Raw genomic sequence first — 14,859 nt, 5'->3', positions numbered from 1 at the left:
CCGTACAATTCGTAGTTGCTACTCCGTGATTGACCAGAGAAATTGAAGTTGCACAGAGATTTGATGAATGGGGCTTGGGATTAGCTTACCATTCTTCAATGTGCACAAATCAAGAGCTCAAAAATTGAAAGTCAATAACGGCGCCAGCCACGTCGTTACGGTCACCGGGAGAAGGGAAGGAATGTTAGTTAGACAACCATTGTTACAAGAGACCGAAGAATCTTCTGCATCTCCACAGTTGTCATGGGAAGGATATTGGGTTAGTGGGATAAGGTAAAGATCTGAGAGTCACCTTTGATTGGTGATGCGATCTATGATATATTCACGCCTAAACGGATTTGCGATATAATTCGATAATCGTATTGTACGCCGAACAAGTGTTCATCGCTCGCCCTCGCCGGAGAAAGCGATACGATCAAAAGATAAAACGCTACTGACGCGATCCGCGACACTATACTACCGTGCTACGCGAGCGACGCGCAACGATTGATCCTGCTCACATCACCCGCCCCCGCAGGAGCAAGTGACACGATCAAAGGATCACACACTACTCAGCCCCGTAGGATCATTCAGAACACTATAGAAATTAAAATCCAAGCCTCCAAGATAAACTTAAACATCTCTCGCGTTGAATATAATAATGTGGTATCTGCAGTGATCGATTTCTCTTCTTTGGGTTTCTCTTGAATTATTAAACGGATTTTAACCGATTTTTGGTAGACTTTACAATGCAGTTCGAAGAAAGACGATGAAAATTTTGTACCAAAACACAAATAACAAGAATATACAATGAATGCGTGTACCCGAGAAGGAAAGAATAACTCGCCAATAACTTAATGTTTAAAACAATTAAAAATACTTCATTTTGGTATTCGACAGCTATTGAGGACTGCTGGAGGTATAGAACCAGTATTGAAAAATTTCACTTTTATATGAAAATCCATCAAGTATTATTAAGGTATTACAATACCTGATCTAGTTATCAGCTTGGTATTTGTAGAATATGCAGAAGGTATTATTTGAGGTATTTTACCTCTTATGCAGGGCTCATCCATACCTCATTCAGGTTGTAAGTATTGGAAATTATCTGGTATGGAATACCTCAATTTGGTATTCAGTAGTTATTTTCTTCTGCTCAGGTACACGAGGAGGAACAAATAACTCCCCAATAACTTATGCATACCGTATTTTGGTATCATACCAAAATTAGGTATTGTTCAGTTGTCAATACCTCAATTTGGTATTGAAAAAAATCTTTAAAACGATTAAAAATACTTCATTGAGGTATTGAGCAGCTATTGAGGTCTGCTGGAGGTACTGAACTAGTATTGAAAAATTTCACTTTTATATGAAAATCCATCAAGTATTGTTTAGGTATTACAATACCTGATTTAGTTTTCAGCTTGGTATTAGTAGAATATGCAGAAGGTATTATTTGAGGTATTTTACCTCTTATGCAGGGCTCATCCATACCTCATTCAGGTTGTAAGTATTGGAAATTATCTGGTATGGAATACCTCAATTTGGTATTCAGTAGTTATTTTCTTCTGCTCGGGTAACTGACACCGAAAAAGACTACAAAAGATAGTAGTCGACATACGCGGATCTGTTAAATTAAAAGGTACGATACTCAAATCTACTGTTTTTTTAAGATTCTCATGATTGAGAATCTGCTCAGAAAGTTCGAATACATAAAAGAGAAGAATAAGAATAGTTAACTGGAATTTTATCCTGAGAAAATTGAGAATACAGTATGGCCCACAAAAAATGCGAAAATCGTCAAATCATGTTTTATGGTAATTTTTCCATAGAAAATGTGAATGAAACATTAATATTATTTATTACTTGTATTGTTTAATCTATTTAGGCTCAGTTTTTCGCTTTGGACATGATTTTTATCTGTTACTTTCACCTTACCAGAGAGGAATTAGAAGCATACCTTCAAATTTTATCATGCGGACGTCGAGTTCAATATCTGTGTGATGAAAGCTTCTAAAACACCAACGATGGCGTGAGATTCTTCACATGCCTTGTCTGTAGCATACGCCCATATCAAATGATAGAATTGGTTCATACCTGGGTCGTTGGAGACTTAAACATATTTTCGTTAAAACGGCTCATATTGGAGAGCTTTGATTGAACCTTCATATAAGTGTGGTAAGCGGCTCCGTTTTGCTCAAAACCTATGAGCTAGTATTAATATAAGTTGTCTCTAACCGAAGCATCAAATTTCATCCTCAAAAATCTGTTATCTCCATATTTATTTTTTATTCAACTTTAACAAAAAATGAAGGCAGATCAAACCTATAAGACGCAAATGTCCTCAAAACTATGACCCTAGCTAAATATTTTATTGTAATCATGAAAAACACGTTCTCTAAGAACTCCTCCACCCTCTGATACCAAACAAACTAAAATTTTCAACAATAAAGAGTCCAATTGCAAATTATATGTAATGTTTTGCTTTTCGGTAGTTGTTAAACTTCCACTCGGCCGGTTAGCCGTAAACCATAATTCATAATTAAAAAAAAGTATTTATCGAGCAACGGACTCATGTTCCGTAACCGGTCGTTTGAGAACGTCGCGACCCATTGGAAGCCCACACAATAGAAACCTCAGCCAGTACAGTTGCTGGCTAGTGTTGTGTGCTATTTCATTACCTAAAAAATAATGCGCTCTCGGGCTAGGCATTGGATATAAATAGAAAGCGTTGTGTTTGGATGGGCATCTAATTCTTCCGAAAGAGGTGCACTTTGCGAAAAAGAACCACGTGATTATTGAGCTGAAATTGAATTCAGGTTAACTTCTGCGTTCATGAGTCCTCTCATGGCGTAGTGGTAACGCGCCCCAACTAGAGATCGGGGAGTCGTGAGTTCGATTCTCACTGAGAAGACGTGTAACTTTTTCGCAAATCTTCACATCAATTTGTACATCTAATCCAATTGCAAATTATATGTAATGTTTAGCTTTTCGGTAGTTGTTAATAAAGTGTGATTTTTGAAGGTGGAAAGTTTATCACCAAAGTATACGACAATCAGACGCTGTTTCTAGCTTTGGGTGGACAAAACCTTTAACTTCATTGCTTTATTACATTATTTAGGTCAGTAAGAAAAATATGAAAAAAATGTCCTGGATAGCGAAGTTATGTCAGAATATACAACAATAATCAGAAATTACATTCACTATCAAAAACAATGAAAATAACGCTTGTGGATGGTATATTCACGTTCAAACAATTTTTGCATTTTTATGGGCCATACTGTATTTTTCATTTATCGCTCTATGTAACAATCATGATCTACAACACATCATGAGCTACAGCTACAGCTCTGATTTGATCAGAGGATAACATGATAAAACCTATCTGAACAAGTTAAAATCCTGTTGGCACTGTTGTTATAGGAAGTTCGGGGATTGTTTATCATTTCAGTGAAATAAAACACCTAGGGGAAAATGGCCCAATACGCACTGATGGGGTAAAATGGCTCGACTCATTGAATCCATCCCAGAACGCTTCAATTAGTATTCTCTGCCAAACGGTGTTAAATTTTGTTTACCCAAGAGTTGCCGCTACAACCCTTGGACATAAACTCACAGAGTTTTCCTTAATTTCCAGGTGAAATTCAAATTTTTTTTACGCTTTTGCCAAAATATTGAAGTTTTCCGATGATTTTATTAACGAATAAGCGTTTCCATACCACAGAGCAAACACATGGAGAATCTTGGTTGCTGACTCCTAGTGCTCCATACTAAATGACAATCTACTCCATCAATACGGTAACGACTGTTTATTTCGTTCATAACCGCTAACAGTTGGCGCCAGCGGCAAAAAGTACAGGCAACAACCTTTCGAACATTCAGTTTCTTTCACTGGTCGCCGACGCCGAGCGACGACACTGTTGTTTGTATTTCACGCACTGATCGCGCTACGCTGGATTCTCAAATTTCTCAAACTTTCAACACAAGCGCATGGAAGAATGGTAGTCGGAGAACTGTCTAGGAAACTGGATCAAAAAAGTAGTGATTAGAAATCAAGTGTAGAGTGAATAGGGGGACTGGGGGTAGTTTGCCCAAGTGAAGGAGAACAGCAATTTTAAATGGGAAAAACATTATTTTATGCTTTTTTTCTAATTATGGTCGGATAGACAAACATGTTTTCTATCTAATAGTAGAAACAGCTATCAATTTTAACTATTCTGGAGTTTATAAATCAATTTTTAAAAAATGCTTGCTTAACTGCATATGTATTGTTTTGCGGGGTAAAACGCCCCGCTTGAGTTTAGCGTTAGCCATGCTGTAAACGAATGCACACAATTATGCTTGTATTTGTGTTGCATACATCCGGGCGTTTGTTCAGATGTTATCATATATATAAAATCCCAGCGTTGTCTGTCTGTCAGTAACGCTTTGAAATGTTTCATCGAAAAGTTTCGTTGAACACTACAACAGTAATTTAAGAGCACTACAACGGTCAATTTTTAAAATATCGAAACATTACAATTGCAAATTGTAGAGCACTACAACAGCTTTTTGGCAGAATATTCTGGAGTTCTCTGAAGCTTTGTTCATTCATTGGAATATTCTCGAACACTTCATCATTGTCGTCTGTATAGGAATTTGGTTGGTGCCTATAACGTGAACAAATCAACTTCAAGCAAATTGTAATTTGGTCGAACTTGAATCGGATTGGAGTTGAAAATGTGAAGCGGGTTTCTCCAGTTCCAACTCAGATTCAAAAACGAGTTAGACAAATTTAAAAGCAAGATAAAGATGAATGAGATGAATGTTCGCTAAATATACGATTTTATTAATTTACAGCGAAATCTCCATGATGTTTAATGACTCGATATCGGCTCTTAGATGTATACTTAAGGCTAAGTAGCCCGTCATTCATTTTGGCAACAATGATGACTTTTCAGCTTGCATTTCAAAGTGATAAAACTCAGTCTTGATAGTTCATATTGACTTGAAAATGTATCACTGTACGCGCTAACATGCATAAAATATGCTGATACTTTTTCAGCTGTGTCAGTGCTAAACCAACTGATTTTCTTTGATTCGAAATCGTGATATGAATTAGCAACAATCATCAACGACGCGTACAAATTTCAATGACGACCTACTTCGCCTTAAAACAAATTGTAGATTTCCAAAACATTCCTGTTCCTTGACTCGATATTTTCCTGAGTCGATGGTCTTTTCACAACAACTGTGATTTTGAAAAATATCAATGAATCATACTACTTTGTAGCAGCTATTCGGAAGAATATGCTAGAAGATTCTGTAACTTTGGAAATATTTCACAGCAGAAGAAACACTACAACAGCATATAAGGATATAATTATTTCAGATTAGAACACTACAACAGTATTGAACCCACGTTCTCGATGGAGTATGGCCAGAACATAAATGTAGGCGATTTTGCGGTCATCAGTATCATGCGATTTGAAAGATTATACGTAGCATTTTGCTCTAAAATTTCGTCGGAACGTGGCTAGCCACGTCGGGTAAGCTAGTTGTTCAATAATAGTATAGGGTCGGTGTTCCCTTAGTGGACAGTCCCCTATAGTCGCACTAGTGGCTTTTTACGGCCGTTTTTCTATAAATCTTTTTCAAATATTTTTTGACATGAAGGTCAGAAGCTATTAATCTAAGTACCATTTATACACTGCTTGATTTTTTTCAAAAAAGATCGAAATAATTAGTTTTGCTTAAATTTGAGCTCCCTTACGCCTATAGTTAACCTATTGTTCCTATAGCGGCACTACTGAGAGTAACTATTTTTTATTATACAAAATCATTGATGAAATAAGAACTTTTTTTTCGATCGAAAGCTTTTGATCCACACTGTGTAGGAAAAATATAAAAGTTTTGTAAAAATACGATTTTGATAAGTATTTTTCCAACGCCGTGATGCTAGTGCTACTATAGGAACAGAAATTAGAAATAGTGCTACTATAGGCACATGTATTCCTATAGTGGCACACGCGATAATAAATACAAACATTTGAGTTTTCGTAGTTTTCATATTTTTCCCACAAAACCAAGATAAAAAGCTTTCAGATGATGTAAAAATAATGACGCTAGCGTTATTTTTCGATTTTCTATGATTTTTTGTTCTTAGGTATGCGGCTATTGGTACATCGACCCTACATGCTGATGCTTAAAATAGTCTTGAGGATTCCATTTAGCAACGCTTAGCATAATTTATCTTCAAAAGCAAAACCTTCCAAAATGCCTTATTTCTAGGCATAACAGTTCCATTTTAAATTGCGTAGCAAACATTACGTTTTTTTTCACTAGTACCGTAAAACGGGGTAACTTTGATAGTTTTTTTCGAAGAAAACTTGAATATTTATGCATGCTGATTCAAAGAATTATAATTTATATTTTTAAAACAAGTACTGGTATCTTAATTAACGATTGCAGTAGATAGAATGCCAAAAGATTTATTCTGAATGGATATGTCATTTTTCAAATAACCAAAATTCGGTTTTCTGCTTTGGGGTAACTTTGATAATGGAGTACAAATCGAACAAAATTGAATGAATTACGGAACATTTATAGGGCGTTGCATACCTCTAGGCGTTTAACGCTATATGGAAATCTCGCAAAAATTCTGACTTAGATTACAAAAATGGTCCCAGATTGTAAAAATAGTTTTCGCTAAGAGATTTGAAACCGAATCCATGTTCTGCTACAACTAGGCTATCAAGGATAAGTGACGAACTCATTATGACTTCATGAAATAGTGATCGTAGAACAGATTGTTTGGGAGCGTTTTAAAAATGCTAAAATTTTATAAATTTTTATTATTTGCATATAAATCCTTAAATGTACTTGATTCCAAGGAATATAGCTTTGACATGAAGTGGCATACTAATATTCTTTAGTTTTGTATTCGTTTTGCTTAACTGTTCAACAGAAACTTTGTTATTTCGTTTAGTATGTCGTGGGTCTCGCACTATCAAAGTTACCCGCATTATCAAAGTTACCCCGTTTTACGGTACCACTTCTTGATTTTAATGAACACCATATACTTTAGACTATTGCGACGAATTTAATAACGTTTATCACAAACTTAGCCAATGCAAGTCACAAATATGTTAAACCCTTCAATCGTATTTCTCTCGATTGTACTTTTTGGACCATGGGACGATTATACGTAGAACGGTACACCATTCGGGAGCTAACCGAGCAACCCAGAGTCGTTTACTCACGCGTAGCTGAACTATCTTCTTGCTGCATATGCGAAACAACGGCGCTAAATTGCAATCCAAGTAGCCGGCGCATGCTTTCTTTCATAGTGAGGAACCCGGTTGCTTAGACTAAATATATTACCCGTTCACTAACCACTAGGCTGCTTTGGTGACGTACACTTTAAAAACCATATATATTAAGTGCACAATGATATAGTAAATGTCTACCTTTGGACCGGTCTCCCTTGTGCGAAAGAAAGTTGTATGCACCAATTGGCGACTGGACCACACCGATGATGACGGGAGCACTGTATAACAGTTTTGAACCACTCTTATTTGCACCGAGAAGATACACGCGACACTAGCAGTACACATTGGAATTGCGTTTTCAATCCAACTGTAGCAATTGCACTAATTTTTTTTCGCGTCGTTGCATTTTCTGCAATCGCAGTGGATGCTTCATGTTATCATCTTGAGATGAGTGTGCATCTATCGATGCTGATGCGACGTGTGTCCCTCAACAAACTAGTTTCGGACGAATCAAGATAATTTCCGATGACAGTAACATTCCGCGTAGTGCATAGTGCAAACAAAAAAATGTGCTATTTAATTCGATGTAAGTGGAGTGAGTGGTATGGTAATTCGTCTATTTTTAAACAGTCCGTGTATTGTTGTGTATCAACCAGATTTTGTAGATAATTGAATGATCTACCAGAGTTAAGTTTTTTTCTATGTTTTGGATGCTTTTGAAGTACCGTAATCCGGGGTAACATTGATAAGTTTCTTTTTGACATTTTTTTAAAAATCATGTGGGGCATAAATCTTCGGTTGTGTTATCCATAATCATGAAAATTATTGTTTCTAAAAGTTCAGGGAATTATTTGTTCTTTAGTATAGAAAAGAAAAGCATCATTTATCAAAAATTGTTGATTCGAAATTTTTACGAGGAGGGTCATTCCGATCAATATTACCTCGCTTTTTGGTAATACGTAAGCTTCACCGCCCATAGTAGAATTTCTTGAATGAAAATTAAAAATTAATGTTATGCCGTCAGTGTTTGGATTTCGATCAGAATAAGCCGATCAAACCATATTCGGAGAGTGTTACAGTTCGCGAACCATAACAGTTCGTGGTACATCGCATTCGGAGAACCCTATAAATGTAAACATTCACTCTCTCGTTTGGTACGTGGCACGAGAGCGTTCAAGAGCAACAACTCTCACAGACTGCAACAGTATCGAGCGATTCGGATGATTTCTTCCTCACTGGGACAGAGCCTGCATCTCAGCTTAGTGTTCTTATGAGCACTTCCACAGTTATTAATTGAGAGCTTTCTTTACAAAAGTTGCCATTTCGCATTCGCATATCGTGTGACAGGTACGATTATACTCTATGCCCAGGGAAGTCAAGAAAATTTACATTACGAAAAGATCCTGGACCGACCAGGAATCTAACCCAGACACCTTCAGCATGGTTTTGCTTTTTTGTAGCTTATGTTTTGCATAAAATTGGTGATTTATGTTTTGCATAAAATTGGTAATAACTTTCATATTTACTGATAATGCAGCCTTTAACAACCTAATTAGAATCTATTGGACCATTGAACACCCCTTTGGTTACAAACATAGCACAGAAAGTAAAAAATATTCGCCTCTGTTTCTTGATCAGAATGAGAGTTGTTCAGCGAATGTTACAAATGTTGACACACAGTGATCGGCGCCAAACAGTGGGTGGTGTGTGTCTGTCTTGTTTTCGTTCATGGTTCGTTATCTTCCACGATCGATAAATTTCATGCGTATTGTATGAATGCAGGCGTTCAATTAATCAATTAATATACATTCATCGGCTGTAGCAAGACGTGGCCAGGACAGCTCTCGTTGGAGGATACGATCTTGTATATTAGCTCAGTATTTAGAATTGTGTGTCGAGTTCGACTCAATCACATCAGTTTCAAACGATAAACCGATCAAATGGATTAAAAAATAGTTTTCTGTCACATGTTTTAAAATACATCGAATTCTCGATTGCGTTTTTGAAAGGTGTTTGGGGACGTCAGGAGTTAATCATCAATATCAACTTACTTTTCCCGATCAGCTTAGGTAGCCGGTAGGAAGCTTGAGGCTCAATAAGGGTGGAATTACACTGTGCAGCCATTTAGTTTCTATTTTGCTAATGCTCATCACATTGTCCAAAGCAGCTCTGATATTAGTTCAAGATGCTCTCTATCCTGATGGAATGTTTGAGTAGTACAAATCTTGGAATACTTAGTGTAAGCAATCCCCCAACCTTCATGGTATCTGCTAGAGAAGAAGTTTTAGACATAAAGATCTGTTCGAATAGAATTATTAGTCACGAATTGACAAATTGACATGTAAAAGATTCCATTTCCGAATTACTAATTAAAATGGCCTAATTCAACATTTATATAATATTTTTTGCATTAAACTCGATATAATTCGAAAATAACTACTTCTAGAGAAAATATTTATATAATCATCACGGCTTAGAATCATTTCAAGATGCTTACTGTATCATCAGAACGTATTTATTTTGACAAAAAATCAAAATTTGGAAAATCGACAATTCTTGGAAAAACTTTTTTATTAAAAATTTCTCCATCATGAAACTGTGTCCCATACATCTGTTTACTATCAAGATTCTATGGTGAGAATTTAAAAAATATTAAAAAATGGGGTTTTTGTGTAATTTAAAACTTAAGTTTTATTTTTGAATTTTTTATGAAAATTAATAAAATATTTTTTCAGTGTATATTTTTTTCTCATAGTTCAAATGGTTTACTACAACTTCTTCGTAGAACATTTTTCTCTAAAATCAACAGTTTCGGAATTAGAATTTTTAATATAAGTCGCATGCAAAAATTTATAGGCCATTTTTAAAAGTTGCACTCGAGTCAAAATGATCAATTTTTCTATGGAAAACTTTTTTTCTACCATATCAAAATCATGTGCAAAATTTAATCCAAATCGAAGACTATCGAGCACGATTTTTATTTTTTTCGACTCATTCTGGATGGAATTCGTCAGATGCAGATTCATTTTTTGACCATCGCACAGTGGTCCCATTTGTTCAATGAAGTGGTCATGATACATTTTTCACAATATCTGAGAGCAATTATCGCTGAAACCAGGCCGCCATCGGCACCCATCTTAAGAATTCCAATTTTATGTCACTAATCGTAAGTTTTTGATAAAACTTAAGGGTGGTCCTTTCGATTGTAGCCTATAAATTCGACATGCTGAGTGCTATCAAGGTGAAAAATTCATTCAACTACTTAAAATCAAGATGGCGTCAAAATTCAAGATGGCCGCCTAGTTTTTTCACTCAAAACAATACTCTCATTCTTCACTCGACTCGAATAAAACAGCAACGATTGAAAAAATATGGTTTGCATTGATTGCACTCGCCGTATTCGTCAAAATCGTAGAACATGGTTTAGAAAATCGTTCATTTCATAGGGTAAATACTATTGCTCACCTTGTTTCTGTAGCCTATCTTACGCAATTTTTCCTCAGCTTTCTGATGGTGAGCTCAGAATTCAAAACTAGCGGTGCGCTAATGGTGCAAAAACGATTTTTCTAACAAAATTCAAGATGGCGGCCAATATTTTTTATCTTCAAATGAAAGCTATATCCTTTCTCTATACGATGCCACTAAGTTTGCTATGTGTTCCAAGTGAAATATGAGACATACCACGTGAAGAAATACCCAAGATTTGTGAAAAAATTGGCTTTTTATCAAACTGTTTAGCTAGCTGGCGTACGAGGGGTCCACCAATCTGAGAAAAACGAAAGGACCACCTTTAAGTTTGATCGAAAAGTAGCGATCAGTGATATAAAATTGGAATTCTAACGATGGGTGCCGATGGCGGCCTGGTTTCAGCGAGAATTGATCCTGATGAAGTTGCTGAATAAATTATGTTTTGGCTGTTGAAAATATTCTCTTCGTTATTGTCGTCAATGAAAGCGGTTAAGATTATTTGCAAAATAAGTGACTTTACAGTAATTCATCTTTCTGGGTGCGAGATTTACTTTTTTTTAAATATTTTGTTGAAAAAGACCATAAATCTTAATGTAGAAAGCAACATCTTCTTTAGTTTTCCGGCCTTACGTCCCATCTGGAACAGAGCCTGCTTCTCATCTTAAAGTTCTTATGAGCCCTTCCACAGTTATAAACTGAAAGCTTTCTTTGACAGTTAACCATTTCTGTATGTGTATATCGTGTAGTACCTTTTTGTCTCCAATTTTGAACATGACTCGTATTCTGAATACTAGACTTTTTATAGAGATTTTCAAGAAAACCACACACATTTCTTCACATGATAATCAATTCTTCTACGATTCAAGTCTTCTACATCTAAAAATAGTAAAAATATCAATTCTTACCCTTGAAATCGCCACTGTTTGGAATATGAGTCATGTTCGAAATTTGAGACAAAACGGTAGGTGTGAAGATACTCTATGCCCTGCGAAGTCGAGAAAATTTTCAACCCGAAGAGTTCCTCGACCGGTGGAATTTCAACCCATGACCCTTAACTTGGTCTTGCTGAACAGCTGAGCGTTTACCGTTTACGGCCATCTGGCCCCCAAAAAGCAACATACCTTTATACTTTTCTCATGCTGAGAAGCACACTAAAATGTAAACTCTTCTAGTTTTTGATCCGGGAAACTTGGGAATATGGTCCATAGGGTTCCGGAGTTGTTCCGGATTGTCTTGGGGTACTAAAATTGGGCAAATCATCTTTTGAACGGATATTTATCTAAAGACCCAGATAAATCAAGGGTCATCTGAAATGGAACACTGAAAAAGTATTCATCTGCTGTATGGTGATAGTAACAAATTTTCTCCAAGGGTGAACACGAAATTATTGCGACACATTCAACAGGGCATAACTTTTCTACAATTGAGTAAAAATCAACCAAATTTTGCACACTTTCTCATTGATGTGTATTGCTTACATGCTGTCAAACTCGAAGTCGTGTTTTTCGATTCAACGAAAATGGAGGTGGACCAACGCGAGTCGAGAGAACAAATTATTTCCAAACACCCGGAATTTCCTGACCTGTCGCACCGGCAGTTGGGAAAAATGTTGAACATTCACCATTCAACCGTCTCTAGAGTGTTGAAGCGGTTCCAGGAGCGGTTGACGTTGGACCACGGCAAAGGAGCTGGAAGAAAACCGGGACCAGAGAACAAAAAGACGGGGGCAAAAGTGAAGCGGATGATTAAAGCAAATCCCAACGTCTTAATTCGTGATTTGGCTAAAAAGATCGGCATATCGCAGAGCTATGTCCAGAATGCAAAGAAGAGAGCTGGACTACTTACATACAAGGTACAGAACTTCCCAAACCGCGATGAGCGGCAACAAACGGCGGCGAAAACTCGGGCACGGAATCTCTACGAGAAGATGCTGACAAAATATGGCTACTGTGTGATGGACGATGAAACGTATATAAAAGTCGATTTTAAGCAAATTCCAGGATTGGAGTTTTTCACCGGCAAGAGCAAGTTCGATGTGGACGACAAATTTAAGAAGAAGAAAATGTCGAAGTTCACCTCCAAATATCTCATTTGGCAGGCCATCTGCTCTTGTGGACTGAGGAGTGAGCCTTTCGTGACAAAGGACACAGTAAATGGCGAGATCTACAAATCCGAGTGCCTTGAGAAGCGCATTCTGCCGTTCTTGCAGCAGCATGACGAAGCTCCGCAATTTTGGCCAGATTTGGAATCATGCCACTATTCTAAAAGTGTCCTGGAGTGGTATGAGGCCAATTCAGTCCATTTTGTTCCAAAGGACATGAATCCGCCAAACTGTCCGAAGCTGCGCCCGGTGGAGCAGCACTGGGCAATAATGAAGCAGGAACTTCGGAAGAGCAAGAAACAGGCAAAGACGAGAAGGACATGTTAAGAAAATGAAAAAAAAAACTGATAAACTGGTACCGGATGACACTGTAAAGACTTTGATGGAGGGCATCAAGCGAAAATGCCTTCAATTTTACACTTAAGGCTCCATCGATTAACTTTTCTTTAGATTTATGAAGTAAATGAACTTGAACTTTGAAATAAGTAACTTCCCTAACATTTTGGTTTGATTCTAAACATTATAAGAAAATTGGCATGACATTTTCGGTGTCGCAATAATTTCGTGTTCGCCCTTTATTCTGAATTTGAAGACCCTGGCTAGTTATTTTTTTTTTGCGATTTTACCAAACAGTCCCGAGCCCCAATATCTGTCTGATAGTTATGTAATTTGGATTTTATTCTCCAGCTACCACTAGTGATATTTTCAGAGAGCTTATCTAATTCAAGAACATGATAAGCAAGTACGTTGATTTTTCGGCAAATAATTTTGGATGGCTGAAATCACCCTGATAGGGATGGAGTTGGTTTGAAATTTTTTGTTCGTTTAGTGGTGCTGCCGTATTTTTTAAGAAGAATGTCGGTCTTTAACCCTTAAAAGCCCTAGACGAACCTTGAATTATTAAATGACCACAATTTGGAGACTAGTAGATCAATTAATTTGAAAGAAATTTTGAAGTAAATGCGGTTAGTTGGTCTTACAATTCTTGGGTGAGACATCCCCCTGACCCTTCCCCCTTCTCTTGGCAACGGAAAAAGCGTGGACAGGAGGGGTCCAAAATTGGTTTCAAACGGATATCTCAACATCCAAATGAGCTAGAAGGTTGGTGTCTTCGGCAAAGTTTTTCAGTAGATCAAGGATTATCAGGCGATGAAACCTGAAGTCGAGTCTATTACGCGGCACTCAAGACGGTCTTACATTTGAGGTCGAAATACGCGTATCTTGCAAAAGATACAAACTCTAGTGGAATTAAATGCTATAGTACTAAATTCGATTTTTTCATCTACTTATAGGTATTCTACTAAACAGCTCGAAGATTTATTATCAAATTAAATCTAATTTTTTAAACATTTTTCAAAAATATAAAAAAGTTTCAAAGGTCATAAAGCACTTTCTCTATATGTGTGTTATGGTCCAAGGTTTAAGCGAAACTTAAAATTATATTGATTTCCGAGTTACGAAAAATTACACAAGATTCCAAAGTGTAGCCTGTGTAAAGGCGGGGTTGGGTTCTTCTTCTTGGCACTAACGTCCTCACTGAGAGAGAGCCTGCTTCTCAGCTTAGTGTTCTTATGAGCACTTCCACAGTTATTAACTGAGAGCTTTCTTTGCCTAAATTGCCATTTTCGCATCCGTATATCGTGTGGCAGGTACGATGATACTCTATGCCCAGGGAAGTCAAGGAAATTTCCATTACGAAAAGATTTTGGACCGACCGGGAATCTAACCCAGACACCTTCAGCATGGCTTTGCTTTGTAGCCGTGGACTCTAACCTCTCGGCTAAGGAAGGCCGGGGTATTAGAGGGTCAATAATGATCAATTTAGCCCCTAAGTGTCTAGTCCACTTTTTTATATTTGATGTTATTTTATCAATTGTTGAATATTAAGGGTATTCACTTGACAGCGTAAAACGCTGCGTAAATCATGGTTATTTGATTATTACGGTTGTTAAGAAAATTTTCCGGTTTGCGGTAGCCGCAGAGTTCGACCGCAGCTGTCAAAGTTCTACCGCAGGCTTCGAAATCATTCCATCATTGAAGCAAACAGTTCAATAATAGTAT

General features: G+C 37.0%; 1 protein-coding gene across 1 annotated transcript in view; it reads right to left on the bottom strand.

Moving 5' to 3' along the window:
* LOC5578652 (putative fatty acyl-CoA reductase CG5065) overlaps positions 1 to 7,757 on the bottom strand; it is a 47,445-nt gene extending 39,688 nt beyond the window's left edge. Inside the window, exon 1 of the mRNA XM_001663943.2 lies at positions 7,428 to 7,757. The gene's annotated coding sequence lies outside the window, so the exon portion shown is untranslated. The remainder of the gene's footprint in view (positions 1 to 7,427) is intronic.
* Between the last annotated feature and the right edge of the window lie 7,102 nt (positions 7,758 to 14,859).

This window comes from Aedes aegypti, chromosome 1, assembly GCF_002204515.2.
Source record: "Aedes aegypti strain LVP_AGWG chromosome 1, AaegL5.0 Primary Assembly, whole genome shotgun sequence".
Classification (NCBI taxonomy): Eukaryota; Metazoa; Arthropoda; class Insecta; order Diptera; family Culicidae; genus Aedes; species Aedes aegypti.
Note: the sequence above shows the minus strand (reverse complement) of the source record. Positions and strands in the feature narration are given on the sequence as shown.